We start from the raw sequence: 6,029 nt of genomic DNA on the forward strand, positions 1-6,029 counted from the left end.
TCGCTTGATATGCATTTGTGTTGCATAATTTTGTTTGCCTCTTTATGATATGCTACAATATAGATTTGTATGTTATGTAAGTTTATCTGCTCCACAAATCTAATATTAACAATCTACGCTTGCTAATTTTTTTAGCAAATTGAGAAGTTATGCAGCGAAAGCAGGTGGCAAGTTGTGGCAAGTTTTCTTAGCACTGAGCGTGAAATTGCAGGGAGGATTTGTGCTCTCATCAAAAGCAAGAAAGAACTACTCCAAAGTTGAACTAAGGTTTGCGTAACCAACAATAGCATGAGCTGTAAAATGTTAGATGTTTCTGATGTCTATGGGTAGGTATGAGAAAGTGGTAGTCAAGGTTATTGCAAAAGAGACAATTACCACTATTCTTGGCAAACCAGGCGGTTGGTTTTTCAAATCAATTTTCAATAAAATGACCTAGAGAATATAACACACTTGATTAAAACCAAAAATTTACTCTCTCACTGAACTCAAAAAAGCATTCAACCTAAATAATCTGTCACATAGAAAAATAATTTCTTTGTTTTACAAAGCAGAATGATAAGTAAAACAACAAAGCCGTAAAACCCTACTTGAAATCACAACACCCTACTTTAGAATTAAATGTCTCCAACCACAGTGCGTCAGATACAATGCACGTAGCTTGAGGAACATTATAACAAAATTTCACTACCCTCCAGTACGAAAAATATTAACCCCTGGCGGGACTCGAACCTGCAATCTCCTGCTTAGGAGGCAGATGCCTTATCCATTAGGCCACAGAGGCTGTATGGCTGCCTAAGAAATGTCAACAAAACCTTGCGTCAATTATAAGTATCAGAGCATGGTTTTGCTTTTGTAGAAGTTGAACAAATCATTCATGTCCATTAAATCTAGAACAGTCAAAAACCAAAATAAAAGCCTAATATTAGAACAAGTGAATAAGTAAACTTACCTCATGCTGATCTTATAACTAAGCTGACTCTTGGTAAAAAGTATTTCATTTTCATTGACTCTGGTTTTGTCTGCCTATCACATTCCTTCCAAGTACATCTTTTTAAAACTTGCCTTGACTAAAAAAGTTCACCTACTTGTCTCTATTCAAGTCAAAATTCTGTTTGTCTCATGATTTCAAGGCTTTCGCTTTTTCATGATTCAAAATAGACATACATGTATGTACATTTTGTGTTTGAACACTACTATATGACAACCAAGTTTGATGTGCAAGTAATAACTATGGTTTTAAGACTAGTATTTCAACATAAAGTGGCAAGTTTGTAAAAGCAGTTCTCTTAGAATCATCAACTGCAGTTATTCTGAAACTTTCGGCAACGTCTGTAGTCACAACATGTTTCTCACACAAGTGCGTTTAATTAAGACTTAATGAAATGTAAAAAATATGATATATTATATTATAATGTATAACATTTTAATATACTATATATTATAATATACGTTGATAATATTATAATTATATTATACCCAATTGTATTATAATATAATGCAATTAAATATAATATAGCATAATATAATATAGAATACTATAACAAAATAGTATGATGTAATATAGTTTAATATAATACAACAAAATGAAATAAAGTATAATAAAAAATTCAATATATAATAATATATTGCATTTTATATATTATTATATATTGCATTTTAATATATTGCAATATATATATAGATGTTAAAATGATAACAAGTTTATTATACTGTTATTATTTTATATTATACATTTTATATAATGTATAATATATTCTTATATTAGCACTATAATACAAAATAATAGCAAAATATAATAAAATGCAAAACAACCTAATAGATCAACATGTATAATACAACGTAACACAATATAACATAGCGCAATGAAATTAATGCATTATAATATAGTAAAACCTAAAAAGATACATAACACTATAATACAAAATTATTTGATACAATTTTTAGAAAAATAAAAACTGCATCCATCGGTCTGTGGGTCTGCGGTCTGTGGAAAAATGGTTGCAACGCATGAGAACCGAACCAGGATTTTTGGTTTTCGAACCAAGCACACCACCGTTCGCACCACTCAACCACGTTGATGCATTCCATAATACTTGTGTGCATGCTTATTACGCATGACAATCTCTTACAGCGCATGACACTGCCTGGCCACTGGTATAACATAATACAACAATAAACTTAATGATATGTAGTATAATACGATACAGTATAATATAATTTAGATGTTATCTATAATCACAATAGCTGACCAAATGTTGACTCTAGTCCTATAGCCTATTGTGAAACCCTCAACAAATGTCTTCATTGTAACCGTGTATACCAGACCTTGTTATCACTTGTGTATTATGTTTCTCTTTCGTAATCGTCACATGATCTCACCCAATTAATCTCTTTTTGAACCTTCACGGGTGACCTAGTTGGGTTTTAAGGCTAGATATATTTATAAAGAAACCTATCATTCGATACTAGACGATTTCTTTGTACTTATTGTACTTAGTACTTATTACCTTCTGTTATCTGAAACAAGTATAATAAAATTCCTTCTGTTACGCTCGATACCGTTGCATCAGCACTGTTCAAAGACTTCAATGTATGTCTCTATTAGATTGAAGGCAGCTCAGACTGCTGCTGTGATGGACGAACTCAAGGGCTGACAGCAAAGAGTGCATTATCTACAGTTTCTACACAAACAAAATGAATATATAGATTGAATATCACAACTAGACTTAATACAGTAAAACGTTTAATTATTCCAGCTTCAACTTTTATTGACTTCATACTAATTTGACTGTGTTTATCAAGCTGTCAGAATGCACAAAATTGTTTTTTTTGTTAACATTCGAGTTAATATGACAGCTTCTGGCAGAGTCTAATAATAACCATTTGCTGTTTTAACACTGAGAGCTTATTTCCTTCCACGGGCTACTCCATATCTGTTTGCAATCTTTTCAGTAGATAAAAAATGTTGACCTTAAAAATGGTTTTGACCAAAAAGTTAATATACCTCAACTTTGTATTGTTTTATAGGAACTGTGAGATTGTGGTAGTTGTAATAATTATTATAATTATTCTCCTACTTCATCAGAGAGCAGCTGTAGTTCAGTGGTTAATATGTCAGCTTATTATCAGCAGGTGAGTAGTTTGTATCACGCAAGTACCATTAGTGGTGTTAGGAAGGGCATTCAACTACAATTTCTCTCTGGTTCAACCAATTATTGCGCCAGTATTACCATAAAAAACGGCTGCAGCAGTGACCACACAATGAGCGAAAAAAATCTAGCAGAAGCAAAACAGTTGTTCTACTCAAACAAGACTTGTTCAATTTTTATATGAAAAATCAGAGGTTTTATTTAATATATTTACACTTCTGCAAATCAAACTTCAAAGAGAAGGTTACTCCTAAGCTATAGCAAATATTACGGACAAACAACTTACAGTAGCTTAGTTAGTTGTCAAATTTAGTGACAGATATGAAAAAAAGAAGAGAAAATAACTCTTAAGTTAGAGCAAACGATGCAGACAAATAACTTACAGTAGATTAGTTAGTTGTCAAATTTAGTGACAGATATGAAAAAAGAAGAGAAGATAACTCTTAAGTTAGAGCAAATGGTGCAGACAACCAACTTACAGTAGATTAATTAGTTGTAAAATTTAATGATAGATATGAAAAAGGAAGAAGAGATTACTTCTAAGTTATAGCAAATATTGCAGACAAACAACTTACAGTAGATTAGTTTGCCAAATTTAGTGACAGATATGAAAAAGGAAGAGAAGATTACTCCGAAGTTATGGCAAATGTTGCAGACAAATAACTTACAGTAGATTAGTTAGTTTTAAAATTTAGTAACAGGTACGAGAAAAGGTTAGCATAGCTGAAGTGTAAAATGGCATAGCATGTAGCCTTAGTAATTTGAGCTGCTGTTTATTGAGACCACAAGTCATTCATATCTAAAAGATTACAAAAACAAATCATTGTTTCACTTAGTGAGTACAAATCATGAGAATGACAATGAATTTAATTATTTGTGGATCTTGGGAAGTCTAACTTGCAAGCAGCAGCTAAGATGCATTGTAAATACTTACTATAATATTGTTAACTATCCTTTTCCTAAACAAACCATTACAAACCGCTTTAGTATTTGGATCTTCAAGGCTCTATCTGACAGGCAGACATTATTTTTTGTTGAAAGGAGCACCATTGACATGATATTATCAGAACAAACTATGTTTTATCAATTTCCTAAAGTAAAAATAAGACCTTTAGCAAGATTTTAATAGGAAACAGTATTTACTTAGCAACAAACGCAGTATTGGCAGCCCCTATGATGATATTAAGAACACAGATGATGATGCCCAAATATAAGAAAAAAAACCTGAAGAGTTGAAAACCCCTGTAATTATGAATTGTAAAAGCGCTATCAAGAAAACTGAAATGCAGCCTCTGGTGGGACTCGAACCCACAATTCCCTGCTCCGGAGGCAGATGCCTTATCCATTAGGCCACAGAGGCACTGCTTTTATTGCTAAAAGGCAACCATCAAAAATATTTTTGTATTGCTGTGTATAACACTAAAAATGTTGTATGGGGTAAGATTCAAACTTACAATCCTTTGCTTAAAAACAGACCACACCAAAGACTTCGTTCATCAGGCTGCCTGATGTGGTCTGCCACTAGACTGTTACCGAACAGTGTTGTCACAAAACCATGTAAATATTCTTATTTAAATTTAGAAAGTAATATTAGATTATACCATACAAATGATCCTTTAGTAAAAATTTTTCTACAAAACCCTACCTATCCACAACCATTTATATACATATTATAACTATTTCCTCACCCCTGTTAACCCGAGTAGGCGGTAATGCCTACACAAACTCTGGTCTCATACCAGAGTTTTAGAAGTTTGAGCACTCGCCTCATGATCATAGCTGTTGTTAATAGCGCACTTTTTTGTAGCTGAGATGTGGTGATTGATGACAGTATTTTTAAGATTCAGTGGGAAAACAGTCAAGGCCTTCCTAGAAATAATCTGTTATGATGATAGTAGACTATAAACTGATAATAAAAACAATCTGCAAACCAATTTGTCTTCAGGTCTCCTCTAACTAAGAAGGTCTCCTCTAACTAAGAAGGTCTCCTCCAACCAAGAAGGTCTCCTCCAACCAAGAAGGTCTCCTCTAACTAAGGTCTCCTCTAACTAAGAAGGTCTCCTCTAACTAAGAAGGTCTCCTCTAACTAAGAAGGTCTCCTCCAACTAAGAAGGTCTCCTCTAACCAAGGTCTCCTACAACTAAGAAGGTCTTCTCTAACTAAGAAGGTCTCCTCCAACTAAGAAGGTCTCCTCTAACTAAGAAGGTCTCGTCTAACTAAGAAGGTCTCCTTTAACTAAAAAGAACCTCCTCTAACTAAAAAGGTCTCCTCTAACTAAGAAGGTCTCCCCTAACTAACAAGGTCTCGTCTAACTAAAAAGGTCTCCTCTAACTAAAAAGGTCTCTTCTAATTAAGGTCTCCTCTAACTAATCGCCTGCAACTAAATTAGGAGTAATCCTTTCTTTCTTTTATATACCTGCCAGTAAGTTTTTCAGCTAATCTACTGAGTTGTTTGTCTGCAACATTTGTTAAAATTTAGGAGTTATCTTCTCTCTTTGAAGTTTACTTTGCAAAGTGTAACCGTGTTAAATCAAACCTCTGATTTTTCATATAAAAATTGAGCAAGTCTTGTTCAAGTAAAACAATTTTTTGCCTGTGCTAGATTAGTCATGTCTCCTAAGTCATTGTAACTATGGGCTAAGTCTTTGCCCCGATAGTAATGAATCATTAACAATGACTTCGCCAGTTGTTACAATGACTTAACCAGTTGTTACAATGACCTAAAGCCGTGCTATTTTCAGACCACTCTTGTGATGACAGTGAACTCTCAGTCAATTACGTAACCTCTCCTGCACTAACAATGATATCTCCGGCAATGATAAAAACTACTCATGTGATGACAATTACCTCTAAAGTAATTTTAAGACCACGGATGTGATT

The 6,029-nt window shown here is 33.4% G+C and overlaps 2 non-coding genes across 2 annotated transcripts; both read right to left on the reverse strand.

Annotated features, from left to right (window-relative positions):
• Positions 1–708: 708 nt before the first annotated feature.
• On the reverse strand, positions 709–781 carry Trnar-ccu (transfer RNA arginine (anticodon CCU)). Its single transcript has one exon. It is a non-coding gene; the product is annotated as a tRNA-Arg (tRNA).
• Positions 782–4,436: 3,655 nt separating this feature from the next.
• Trnar-ccg (transfer RNA arginine (anticodon CCG)) lies at positions 4,437–4,509 on the reverse strand. Its single transcript has one exon. It is a non-coding gene; the product is annotated as a tRNA-Arg (tRNA).
• Positions 4,510–6,029: the final 1,520 nt, after the last annotated feature.

Source organism: Watersipora subatra, chromosome 2 (genome assembly GCF_963576615.1).
Source record: "Watersipora subatra chromosome 2, tzWatSuba1.1, whole genome shotgun sequence".
Lineage (NCBI taxonomy): Eukaryota > Metazoa > Bryozoa > Gymnolaemata > Cheilostomatida > Watersiporidae > Watersipora > Watersipora subatra.